This window comes from Panthera onca, chromosome C2, assembly GCF_046562875.1.
Source record: "Panthera onca isolate mPanOnc1 chromosome C2, mPanOnc1 haplotype 2, whole genome shotgun sequence".
Lineage (NCBI taxonomy): Eukaryota > Metazoa > Chordata > Mammalia > Carnivora > Felidae > Panthera > Panthera onca.
Window position 1 is genome coordinate 158248983 of NC_138347.1, and position 14038 is coordinate 158263020.

Sequence of the window (14038 nt, forward strand, 5' to 3'; positions counted from 1 at the left end):
AATGGCATTTTTTTTTCCAGAAAAGGCACAGATAAAACTTTGAAAATAGTTTTGAAAATAAAACTTTGTGTACCTCCTCCAAGGATTGCCTTTCCTTTTGTAACCCTCCAAACTCTAGAATGTTTCAGTATATCTGTTATTTCTATGCTTAAGAACCTGGAAACAGCCATAACTTTTACCTTACTTTCTCATTACTTATGTTAACAGATCATCTAATGAGATTGTTAGAATTAGTTGCACAACCCAAAATGTCAGTTATAGAGTGTCAAAGGGAGGTAAGACTGTACATATTCACAAAGGTGAAAATACGTGTGTGTAACAGGTGAGCTTAGTAGAGTACACTTCACTTTTCTTTAATTTGAAATATGTTCTTTTAAATATGTGAAGATTCACAAAGAGGTACAAAGTTTTTACACACAGGAGGTACCGAAGTGCCCGTTTTAGTCTAAGTATCCCTGGCGACGCTTCTGCTTATGGGAAATCAGGATTATAAGGGAGAGAATATAAGATGTAATACCTATTTACTCTGGTAATATAGTTTCAACAAACTATTAAAAGCAGAGAGATCAGGAGAGCACGTGGAAAAGTTAGCTGTCTTCAGTAACCATTTTGGTAGTGGTGGCAGCATTCAATTTTAGCTCTGTGAGTATAGTGTGTTATGTAGGAGAGCAACTGTGTAATTATGGGATATTCCAGTCTATCATCTCCTGTGTCCTTGAGACAGTGTTCTCTATATGGAAGAAGAAGAGATAAATTAAGTAAAAATCCTGCAGTCATGACTTTGAAATCCAAGTATTAGTGTGGGCATTTTCTTTTAGCCTTCTAACTCTGTCTGCTGAAGAGGCCTAGAAGAATGACCAACCTGTTAGCAATGTGCACTGCTAGCACCTTGACTATGGTCTTGAAACACTACTTCCTGTTAAAAAAAACCAGGGCTGCTTGGAGAAATGGATGATTCAGGGGTTGGATAGGAAATGTACAAGATGAGCCTGGGCTATCTTGTCATGTCAGAAAGCAGGAAAGCTATCAAAGCTACCAAAAACTAATAAGGTTATGTTTCTAAGTACTTGATGAAACTCCCATAGGTCAGAGATGAGAGAATTTTCACAATAATAAAAAAGGTAGCACTAATAGAAATATGCAAATATGTAAGTGATCAGTAAACCCAAGAAAAATGTCACCTCTGAGAGGAAAACTATTTTTAAAAGGCAGTAGACTGAACCAAATAATTTGCCTGCTTTTTGTATATAGGCAGAACCACTAGGTAACCACTAGCAAATGAGGGGAAGTTTCTCTGTAGAGAAGTAGCTACCCAGCTGATATATGACACAGTAATAAATTTAGAATGTCATCATTTTGCACTCCCTAATGAACTGATGCATGTGGGCTTTGAGCATCAGGGGCTAATAATATCACAGAAAGAGCAGTGACCAGAGTTCATGAGCCTCCTAATGCAAAAACACATTGCCACCTATGAAATTATCTTGGGGTGGGCGGGGGGGGGAAGGAACCTGGATAGGATCGAGTCTCAGAAAATTCAGAGGACAGAAGAAAATGACAAATCACATTTTGGGAATGCAATCATCAACATCTAGCCTATGGGAAACCTTAACAAAACTCAATTTCTTCAAATTGTAAAAGGAAAAAGGGAGAAGGGGAAAATGTGAAGATTAAAAGGTGTCAAAGACATTTGTTTTTAAGAAGCAAAGCTTAGCAATTGCATATAAGGATAAACATTAGGGGGGTAAACCTATGAAGAAAAGCAAAGGAGTGGTGACAGCTACCAAAGTTGTTGGCCAGGGTCTATTTTTTGATCTGGGTAGTGACTGCAAGGGCATTTGTTTTACCATATATTTTACATGAGTTTTCTGTTTCTGTTTTACGACAAAAAAGTAATGGAAAAAAGAGATATTTGTAAACAACAAAGGGTTGGTATCCTTTGCCAGAGGAAAGATCCAGAAAATACTTTTTAAAAAGACAGTCAACAACAAAAACAAAAAAAGACAGTCAACATAATAAACAAATGAGCAGAAGACTTGAAGAAGCACTTCACAGAGAGAGAAAATCCAAATACTCAACTGTGGGACAAATGCTGAAGGGAAATACAAATTAAAACCTCAATTAAATACTGCTATATGCCCACCAGAATATAATTTAAGTGTTGGCAAGGGTGTGCAAGAACTCTAAAGCTGCTGGTGGGAATGTAATTTGGTACAGCTACTTTGGAAAACATTTTGGAATTATCAGAGAAACCTAAAGACTCATATCCAACGAGGGCTGCTGCTGAATGTTTAACAACTATCTCTCTTGGAGGAAAGTCTTGATTTGCAGTATTTGCAAATGACTCAATTTCTTCAAATTGTAAAAGGAAAAAGGGAGAAGGGGAAAAAGTGAAGATTAAAAGGTGTCAAAGACATTTGTTTTTAAGAAGCAATATATGTATTATATATTAAATAACTATATATTAAATATTTATTTACATATATAATATATATTAAATAAATATATAAATATTATATATATATATATATATATATATATATATATATATATATATGCCACATCTTCTTTATCCATTCATTGGTCAATGAACATTTGGGCTCTATCCATAATTTGGCTCTTGTTGATAGTGTTGCTATAAGCATTGGGGTGCATATGCCCCTTTGAATCTGTATTTTTGTATCCTTTGCATAAATACCTAGTAGTGTAATTGCTGGGTCAGAGGGTAGTTCTATTTTTAATTTTTTGAGGAACCTCCATACTGTTTTCCAGAGTGGCTGCACCAGTTTTAATTTGCACCAACAGTGCATCAGGGTTCCCCTTTCTCTACATCCTTGCAAACATCTGTTTTTTCCTGAGTTGTTAATGTTAGCCATTGTGACAGGTGTAAGGTGGTATCTCATTGTGGTTCTGATTTGTATTTACCTGATGATGAGTGATGTTGAGCATCTTCTCATGTGTCTGTTAGCCATTTGCATGTCTTCTTTGGAGTAGTGTCTGTCCATGTCTTCTGCCCATTTCTTAGCTGGATTTCTTGGGTTTTCCACGTAGAGTATCATGTAATCTGCAAAGAGTGAAAGTATGACTTCTTCCTTGCTGATTTGGATGCCTTTTATTTCTTTTTGTTGTCTGTTTGCTGAGGCTAGGATTTCCGGTGCTATGTTGAACAAAGTGGTGAGAGTTGACATCCCTGTCATGTTCTTGACCTTGGGGGGTAAGCTCTCAGTATTATGTGAGGATTATGTGAGCTGTGGGTCTTTATATATATCCTTTATAATGTTGAGGTATGTTCCTTCTATCCCTACTTTCTTGAGGATTTTTATCAAGAAATGATATTGTATATTGTCAAACGCTTTTTCTGCATCTACCGAGAGGGTCATATGGTTCTTATCCTTTCTTTTATTAATGTGGTGTATCATGTTGATTGATTTGCAAATATTGAAGCAGCCCTGCAGCCCAGAAATAAATCCCATGTGATCATGGTGAATAATTACTTTAATATACTGTTGAGTTCTATTTACAAGTATCTTGTTGAGAATTTTTGCATCCATGTTCATCAGGGATATTGGCCTATAAATATCCTTTTTAGTGGGGTCTCTGTCTGGTTTGGGAATCAAGATAATTCTGGCTTCATAGAATGAATTTGGAAGTTTTCCTTCTATTTCTATTTTTTGGAACAGTTTGGGAAGAATAAGTATTAACTCTTCTTTAAATGTCTGGTAGAATTCCCCTGGGAAGCCATCTGGCCCAGGACTCTTGTTTGTTGGGAGATTTTTGATAACTGATTCAATTTATTTGTTGGTTATGGGTCTTTTCAAATTTTCTATCCTCCTGTTTCAGTTTGGGAGTTTGTATATTTCTAGGAATTTTTCCATTTCTTCCATATTGCCTACTTTATTGGCATATAATTTTTTCATATAATTTTTCATGTTGGTTCTGATCTCTCCTCTTTCATTCATGATTTTATTTATTTTAGGTCCTCTCTCTTTTCTTTTGGGTAAGGGATTTACTGCCTAAACTGTCTAGGGGTTTACTAATTTTGTTAATTCTTTCAAAGAACCAGCTCCTAGTTTCATTCATCTGTTCTGTGTTTTTTTTCCAGTATTTTTGAGCTCTGCTCTAATCTTTATTATTTCTCTTCTTCCGCTTGTTTTGGGCATTATTTTCTGTTCTTTTTCCAGATCCTTTAAGTGTAAGGTTAGGTTGTAAGCATAACTTTCAGATGAGCAAAGTTAGTATCTGAAAGGTACCCTAGAGAAATAGAGAAGTCCTACCAGGAAGCAAAAATTCAAAAGCTGGTCATAGGGCCAGGAGCCATGGACAAGAGAGATCTTCTACAAATCATTTCTCTTTGTGAAAATGGGACTATCACTGGCCTACTTCGTGGTCTGGCTGTAAAGATAAAATGTGCTGACACTTTAAGCCCCAGGAAGCATTACAGAAATATATCTATGGGAGGCACTGTGGTGCAGTGATGAACTTCATGGGCTAAGAATCTGGGTGAATGTGAATGTGGACGTGAATATCCACTTGCTCAAACTCACTGAGGAAGGACACACTCTCTGAGCCTCCATGTCTTGATCTAAGTGTCCTGCAATAGCAACAAGCTCTTTTTTTGTAGGGCTAATAGGGGGATATTAAACATCATGTCCCTCATAGATCACAATCAAACTGCGGTTATTTTTTTCACAGTTTTCATAAAGGTCTATTTTATTATTGGTGGGTAGCACATTTAACAGTTAAGTACAGTAAAACCTTGGTTTGTGAACATAATTCATTCCAGAAAGATGCTTATAATCCAAAGCACTTGTATATCAGAGCAAATTTCCCCATAAGAAATAATGGAGGACAGAAGCATTTCCAGGGGCCCACAGAGACAGTTTGGTGGGACAGAAGTGTGTGCTTGCCAATTGGGAGAGATAAAATGGGTGGCGTAGTCATGGAGGGGAGAACCCTTTTGGTGGAGAGACAAAAGGAAGAGAAAGAGGCTGTAGAAGTGTGAGATTATATTTGGACAAGAGAAAAACCTCTCTGGTCCATGGGCCAGGGAAGGGGAAAAAGCAGGGACAGTCAGTCTTTAATTTGCAAACAGCCTTAGGAGTGACATACAGGGTTGCATGACTTTCTCCAGACCAGGATGGGAGCTGGCTGCCAGTGTGGTGTGTGCCTGGCTCAGGTGGGGAGGGGGAGCCCCAGGCTCAGAGGAGTTTTGGGAGAGCATCTGCCTTCCTCAAGTGCTGTGGGAAGAAGGTATACTGCCGTTCCAAGGACAAAAGACCCTGCAGGTACCAGCCAGAGGCCCTTTGTCAGCTGGGCAGAGTGGTGCTACCCCAGATCTGGACACATGGAGAGAGATCCCTTAGGACATCAGGGTTTGAATACCAGACAAGTGCCTGGGAGTCACGGGAGACTGTGGAGAGAGATGAACTGGCCCTCTGGTGACCATGTGCACTGTGACGACTGCCTGAACAGTGTGGTTTGGGACACCAGTCAGAGGAGGAGAGACTGGGGGATCACCATTTTTCTCCCCATCACCAACACAGTGGGGCTTTAGGGAACAAGAGACATGACCATTTACACCAAACCCTGCCCCTCTGTGCCTGGCAACTGCCTATCTACAGAGTGAGACTGACACTGACCGAACCAGAGGGCCCCTCCTCCAGACCAGCACAGCCACCAGTTCCAAGTCACCGTCATACAATGGCATTTTTAATCTATTCTTTTTATACCTCTTCTGTATCTCCTTCTTCTTTATTTTCTTCTCTCTCTCTGGATAAAGCTGTATAGTTTCTCTGAAACTACCTGGTAATTCCCTGCCCGCCCCCCATCACTTCTCTTTCCTATGGGATAAGGCTCCTTCCACCACCACTCCCCTTTCTTAAAATTTTCCGGGGTTATTTCAATGAACAAATCAAAGCACATCAGCTGGAAGGTCCAAACCACCACTATAAGTAGGGAGATAAAGGAACCAGAGTCACAACAGAGACCATTAAACTCACTCCAAAAATACCTTCTTAAGGGCCAGGCTCTGGACAGTGTATGACCACTTTTTAATATAGTAGTACTTACAGGTTCAGGACACATAACAAACTATTAAAACATGTAAAAGACAGAAAACTAACCAAAATGACAAAACAGAAGAATTATTTTCAAAAGAAATTCCAGGAAGAAATGACAGCCAGAGAATTGCTCAAAACAGGTATAAATAATATATCTGAACAAGAATTTAGGATAATATCATAAGACTAATAGCTGGGCTTGAAAAAAGCATAGAAGACAGCAGAGAATCTATAGTTACAGAGGTCAAGGACCTAAGAAATAGTCATGATGCATTAAGAGATGTTGTAAATGAGATGCAAAATAAACTAGATGCAATGACAGCAAGATTGGAGGAAGCAGAGAGGAGAATAAGTGAAACAGAAGATAAAATTATGGGAAATGATGAAGCTGAAAAAAAGACAGAGAGGAAAATACTAGACTATGAGGGGAGAATTAGAGTCCTAAGTGATTCAATTAAACATAATAATATCTGTATCGTAGGAGTTCCAGAAGAAGAAGAGAGAGAAAGGGGCAGAAGGTTTATTTGAACAAATTACAGCTGAGAACTTCCTTAATTGGGGAAGGAAGCAGACATCTAAGTCCAGGAGGCACAGAGAACTCCCTTCAGAATCAACAAGAACAGATCTTCACTATGGCATATCATAGTGAAACTGGAAAAATACAAAGATAAGGAGAGAATTCTGAAAGCAACTAGGGACAAATGGGCCTTAATCTACAAGGGCAGACACACAAGGGTAGTAGCAGACCTCTCCACAGAAACTGGGCAGGCCAGAAGGGAGTGGCAGGAAATATTCAATGTGCTGAATAGGAAAAATATGCAGCCAAGAATCCTTTGTCCAGCAAGACTGTCATTCAGAATAGAAGGAGAGATAAAGGCTTTCCCAGACAAACAAAAACTGAAGGAGTTCATGACCACTAAACCACCCCTGCAGGAGATCCTAAGGGGGACTCTGTGAGTGGAATGCTACAAAGACTACATCACTACAAGTACAAAACCTACAGATAGCACAATGACACTAAATCCATATCTTTCAATCACTCTGAATATAAATGGATTAAATGCCCCAATCAAAAGACATAGGGTATCAGAATGGATAAAAAACCAAGATCTATCCATATGCTGTCTACAAGAGACTCATCTTAGACCTGAGAACACCTTCAGACGGAAAGTGAGGAGATGGAGAACCATCTATCATGCTTCTGGAAGTCAAAAGAAAGCTGGAGTAGCCATACTTATATCAGACAAACTAGATTTTAAACTAAAGACTGTAACAAGAGATGAAGAAAGGCAGTATATCATAATTATGGGGTCTATGCATCAAGAAGAGCTAACAATTATAAATGTTTATGCCCCCAACTTGAAAATACCTAAACATATAAATCAATTAATTACAAACATAAGCAATCTTATTGATAAAAATATGGTAATTGTTGGTGACTTTAATACTCCACTTACAACAATGGACAGATCATCTATATATGATGGCCTTGTATGATACAAGGACCAGATGGACTTGACAGATATATTCAAAACTTTTCAACCAAAAGCAGCAGAATACACATTCTTCTCGAGTGCACAGGGAACATTCGGCAAAATAGATCACATACTGTGTCACAAAACAGCCCTGAATAAATATAAAAGAATTGAGATCATACCATGCATATTTTCAGATAGCAATGCTATGAAACTTGAAATCAACCAGAAGAAAAAGTTTGGAAAACCTCTAAATGCATGGAGGTTAAAGAATATCCTACTAAAGAATGACTGGGTCAACCAGGCAATTAAGGAAGAAATTTTAAAACATATGGAAGCAAATGAAAATGAAGACACGACAGTCCAAACCCTTTGGGATGCACCAAGGCAGTCTTAAGAGGAAAATACATTGCAATCCAGGCCTATCTCAAGAAACAAGAAAAATCCTGAATACAAAACCTAACCTCACACTTAAAGGAACTAGAAGCAGAACAGAAGAAGAGCTATCTAACAGAAGAAGAGAAATAATAAAGATTAAAGCAGAAATAAACAATATAGAATAAAAAAACAGTAGAACAAATCAATGAATCTAAGAGCTGGTTTTTTGAAAGAACGAAATAAAATTGATAACCCCCTAGCCAGATTTCCCAAAAAGAAAAGAGAGAGAACCCAAATAGATAAAATCACAAATGAAAGAGGGGGATTGCAACCAACACCATAGAAATACAGACAATTATTACAGAATACTATGCCAAAATTATATGCCAAAAAATTGGACAACCTGGAAGAAATGGGGAAATTCCTAGACACCCACACAATACCAAAACTCAAACAGGAAGAAATAGAAAATTTCAACAGACCCTTAACTGGCAAAGAAATTGAATCAGTTATCAAAAATCTCCCAAAAAAGAAGAGTCCTGGGCCAGATGGCTTCCCAGGGGAATTCTACCAGACATTTAAAGAAGAGTTAATACCTATCTTCTCAAGCTGTTCCAAAAAATAAAAATGGAAGGAAGGCTTCCCCACTCACTCTATGAATCCAGCATTACCTTGATTCCTAAATCAGACAGAGACACCACTAAAAAGGAGAATTACAGGCCAATATCCCTGAAGAACATGGATACAAAAATTCTCAACAAGATACTAGCCAACCGGATCCAACAATACACTAAAGAAATTATTCACCATGACCAAGTGGGATTTATTCCTGAGTTGCAGGGCTGGTTCAATATTTGCAAATCAATCAATGTGATAGATACATCACATTAATAGAAGAAAAGATAAGAACCATATGATCCTCTCAATAGACACAGAAAAACTTTCAACAAAATACAGCATCTTTCTTAATAAAAACCTTCAAGAAAGCTGGGATAGAAGAAACATACCTTAACTTTATAAAAGCCATATATGAAAGGGCCACAGCTAATATCATCCTCAGTGGGGAAAAACTAAGAGATTTCTCCTAAGTTCAGGAACATGAAAGGGATGTTCACTCTCACCACTTTGTTCAACATAGTACTGGAAGTCCTAGCCTCAGTAATCAGAAAACAAAATGAAAGAAAAGGCATCTAAATTGGTGAAGAAAAAGTCAAACTTTCACTTTTTGCAGATGACATGATACTCTACTTAGAAAACCCAAAAGACTCCACCCAAAAACTGCTAGAACTGATATGTGAATTCAGCAAAGTTGCAGGATATAAAACCGATTTTATATAGAAATTGGTTACATTTCTATACACTGATAATGAAACTGCAGAAAGAGAAATCAAAGAATCAATTCCATTTTCAAGTGCACCAAGAACCATAAAATACCTAGGAATAAACCTAACCTAAGAGGTAAAAGATCTGTATGCTGAAAACTATAGAAAACTTATGGAAAAAAATGGAGAAGACACAAAGAAATGGAAAAACATTCCAGGCTCATGTACTGGAAGAACAAATATTGTTTAAAATGTCGATACTACCCAAAGCAATGTACACATTCAATGTAATGCCAATCCAAATTGCACTGGCATTCTTCTCAGAGCTAGACAGACAATCCTAAAATTTATATGGAACCACAAAAGACCCTGAATAGCCAAAGTAATGTTGAAAAAGAAAACCAGAGAAAAAGAAAAACCAAAGAAAATCACAATCTTAGACTTTAGCCTCTACTACAAAGGTGTAATCATCAAGACAGTATGGTAGTGGCACAAAAAAATCCACTAAGATCAATGGAACAGAATAAAGAACCCAGAAATAGACCCAGAAATGTATGGCCAACTAATCTTTGACAAAGCAGGAAAGAATATCCAATGGAAAAAAGACAGTCTCTTTAGCATAGGATGTTGGGAGAACTGGACAGCAACATGCAGAAGAATGAAACTGGACCACTTTCTTACACCATACACAAAAATAAACTCAAAATGGATGAAAGACCTAAATGCGAGACAGGAAACCATCCAAATCCTAGAGGAGAAAACAGGCAGCAATCTGTTTGACTTCAGCCACAGCAACTTCTTACTTGGCACGACTCTGAAGGCAAGGGAAATAAAAGCAAAAATGAACTATTGGGATTTCATCAAGATAAAAAGCTTCTGCACAGCAAAGGAAACAATAAATAAAACTAAAAGGCAGCCAATGGAATGGGAGAAGACTAACGACATATCTGATCAAGGGTTAGTATCCAAAGTCTATAAAGAACTTACCAAACTCAACACCCAAAAAACAAATAATCCAGTAAAGAAATGGGCAGAAGACATGAATAGATACTTTTCCAAAGAAGACACCCAGACGGCCAACAGACACATGAAAAGATGTTCAACATCGCTCATCATCAGGGAAATACAAATCAAAGCCACACTGCGATACCACCTCACACTGGTCAGAGTGGCTAAAATGAACAACTCAGGAAACAACAGATGTTAGCGAGGAAGTGGAGAAATGGAATCCTCCTGGGCTCTTGGTGGGAATGGACACTGGTGCAGCCACTCTGGAAAACAGTATGGAGGTTCCTCAAAAAATTAAAAATAGAACTACCCTACTCAGCAATAGCATGTCTAGGAATTTATTCAAAGGACACAGGAGTCTTGATTTATAGGGCCACATATACCCCAATATTTATAGCAGTGCTATCAACGATAGCCAAATTATGGAAAAAGCCCAAATGTCCATCAATTGATGAATGGATAAAGAAACAGTGGTGTGTGTGTGTGTGTGTGTGTGTGTGTGTGTGTGTGTAATGGAATACTACTTGGCAATGAGAAAGAATGAAATCTTGACATTTGCAACGACATGGATGGAACGGGAGGGTATTATGCTAAGGAAATAATTCATTCAGAGAAAGACAGATATCATATGTTCTCACTCATATGTGGAATTTGAGAAACTTAACAGAAGACCATGGTGGAAAGGAAGGGAAAAATAAATAGTTTCAAACAGAGAGGGAGGCAAACCATGAGAGACTCTTAAAAACAGAACAAACTGAGCTTTGAAAGGGGACGGGGGGATGGGAAAATGGGTGGTGGTCATTGAAGAGAACACTTGTTGGGTTGAGCGCTGGGTGTTGTATGTAAGTAATGAACCATGGGAATCTATTCCTGAAGCCAAGAGAACACTGCATACCCTGTATGTTAGCCAACTTGACAATAAATTATATTAAAAAAAAAGAAACAATGGAAACTCAGATGATTTGTTCAAAACTCGAAATTAATCATATGAAAATGATCATAATACTATAATATAATACAAAATAAGTAAGAAAATATAAAATATAAAGAAAAATAAATTAACCTGCAATTACCTTTGAAACCCTTCGTGACTGGTGTGAGGGATACAAGAGAGAGGAGCGTTATTGTACAGGGTGACTTGCACTGTCACTGACAGGACCACTGCTATCTATTGGCTCAATGGAATCTTTTTGTGCAACTTTAACAAGGAACCTATCCAATGATCTGGAATGAATCAAAGCATTCCTAAGCTTATTCTTGTACGGAAAAGAAAAGGACTGTCCATAGGTGCCTTGAAGTGACAAAAAATACACTAGTGCCAGTCGTGGACACCTTCCGATGTTCTGAAAATTCACTGATTTCTGCCAAACACCATAGCCTGAGACCAAGCATACAGGCACGGGAGCCAATCACCCACAATCCCAGAGAGAGCGGGGGGACCACCGGCTAATTGTGATCATGTGACATTTAGCATCACGTACCACTCGCATTGCAAGATATCGCTCATTTATCAAGTTAAAATTTATTAGAAATGTTTGCTCATCTTGCAGAACACTCATAGGACAAGTTACTTGCAATCCAAGGTTTTGCTGTACATTTAAATAATGTGTAGGTGACTGCATGACTACAGCATTGGTAACTAGATGATAACCAATTCAATTAGAAACCAGCTAACAACTGTCTAAATATTTAAAATACAGCTCTTGTTTAGATCATCCGTTGTTTTGATCACCTTCAAAATTGCTGGTCAATTTGGAAATATATTAAGGCCAAATCTTCTGATATCCATTCCCAGTGGTTTCTTTCAGCTGTATAAAGCCTCCAATTCCGGGGCAAGGCCAGGTTTGTGGCCTCCAGCATGAATGCTCTTCTCATCTACCAGAGCAGACAGGCCTGAGTCTGGGTGTAGTCCATTGCAATTAAACTAGAGTTGTTGACTTTTGCAGAGATAGAAACAGTGAGATCCAACTGATATTTGGCTGCAGTGTCGAAGTGAGTGCAGTCAGTACCTCACGTCCAAGCAAGGTTTACTGAAGTGTCAAGATCTTCACATACTTTCTGATTAATTGATATTCCAAATTCTGTCCTATCATTGACATTAATGTGTAGATGGAAATCCCCAGTCCTGCAGCCCACTGCAAAGTTAATTTTTATCAGCTTTGATCTGACACTGTCAAAGGTCATCTGGTACCCAGCAAGCCAGCTCTCATAACCAAAGACAGCTGAACCATGACTCGCACATCCGGCAAGATCAAATTCAACATCACAACCAAGGTTTACACACTCCCTCTTATAAGAAGACTTGATTTTACCACTATTCTTACCCATATTTGATGAAAATGTAATATCAAATGTTAGTTTCAAACATTCAAATATCAAATGTTAGTCTTCAATTGTGATTTCTATTCCCACACTGTTGCCAGTGTTCCATTTTTCTGTGAAAAATTTCACAGCATTTATATTTGGTCTCCACAGTTCCAGTAACTTTCCCAGTGTCTGTATTAGATGTTGAGAACTCCACACCACTGCAAGACTTTGTTTTCACATCCAGTTTCATCAACCCAAAACCAAATCCTCTGTTGAAAATATTTCTAGCAGCTTTGCCAAGGTCAGCTGATGATGGAGGAATACACGTTGGCTGCATCCGTAGGTCACCATGGCAAGGCCACAGATCTGGTGGTCTCCTGAGGGGGGCTGCTGCTGCTGCTCCACTCACAGCTAAGGCCACTGGGCTCACTCAGAGTCAGGCTGCACCTATCGCAGCTGGAGGCAGATATGTAGGACTCAAATTGTGGTTATTTTATAACAAATGCATAATTTGTACATTGAGCAAGCATTACAGAGGTGTGGAACCAAAATGAAACTTCATGTTTGTCTTTCTCTGATCCTCTAAACCTTCTGCAGTGAGGAATAGTATTCTCCAGAGCCTGGATGAAGACTTGGGCAGACTGAAAATTCTCACAGATAGTCCTATGTTGCTTTTAGCCATAGATAGTCTCAAATAGAGAAATTAAAATGTCTAGTGTCATGTGATGGTCAAAGTCTAACTTTGATTGTCAGTTGGAATGGCATTAGGTTATCTCCCCTCTAAGTTCATTCCTGCTTCCAGATGGAAGTTTCCAGTAGGGAAAAGGGATCATCCTTCTCCTTGCCCCTCTTTCTAAGCTCAATGCTTTTCCTGGCCTCCTTTGTCTCCCCCTTACTGGTAGTTTCAGAGAGAAGCTAGGCTTGAGATGGGATGGGTTGCGGCCAAAACCATCTCTCATGACTTCCTCAGAGACTCCTCTTATCCCTCAACCTGAGAAGGTGCATCTATATTCCAGATGGTCCTTGAAATTCTGTCTTTAGCCCCTGATCACCTAGCGTTCTCCTCTTAAGGTCACCTCATACTACCAGCCGGTGCCACTGGCCAGGACCTTGTGTCAGCTTCTCCTGCATGGTCCACATCTGGTGTATGGTGGATGCTGGTCAGGTCTCTTGCCTTGACTAGTTCTAGGAGCGCAGATTCTCTCAACCTGGCCAGGCTGCCGGCTTCACTACCAGGATGGAAAGCCAGTTCTTCCCCACTCCGGATTACCTTTGGTAGAAGGGAGTCAGACCCCATCCATGGTTCATTTTAGCTTTGTGAAGAATAGGTGTAGCCATGCACTGAAGAAAAAGTTCTCAGACACTGAGACTGAGTGGACATGCAGGGCTGTCTCTGCCAGGGAAATAGTAGCCACAGAAAACTGCACATAGTCTTTATTTCATGTTCACCAGGTATAAACATCAAAGAATGTTAAAGCATGGGAGGAAA

At 38.9% G+C, this 14038-nt stretch overlaps 1 pseudogene; it reads right to left on the reverse strand.

Moving 5' to 3' along the window:
* Positions 1-12046: 12046 nt before the first annotated feature.
* LOC132684123 (non-selective voltage-gated ion channel VDAC2 pseudogene) lies at positions 12047-12886 on the reverse strand (annotated as a pseudogene).
* Positions 12887-14038: the final 1152 nt, after the last annotated feature.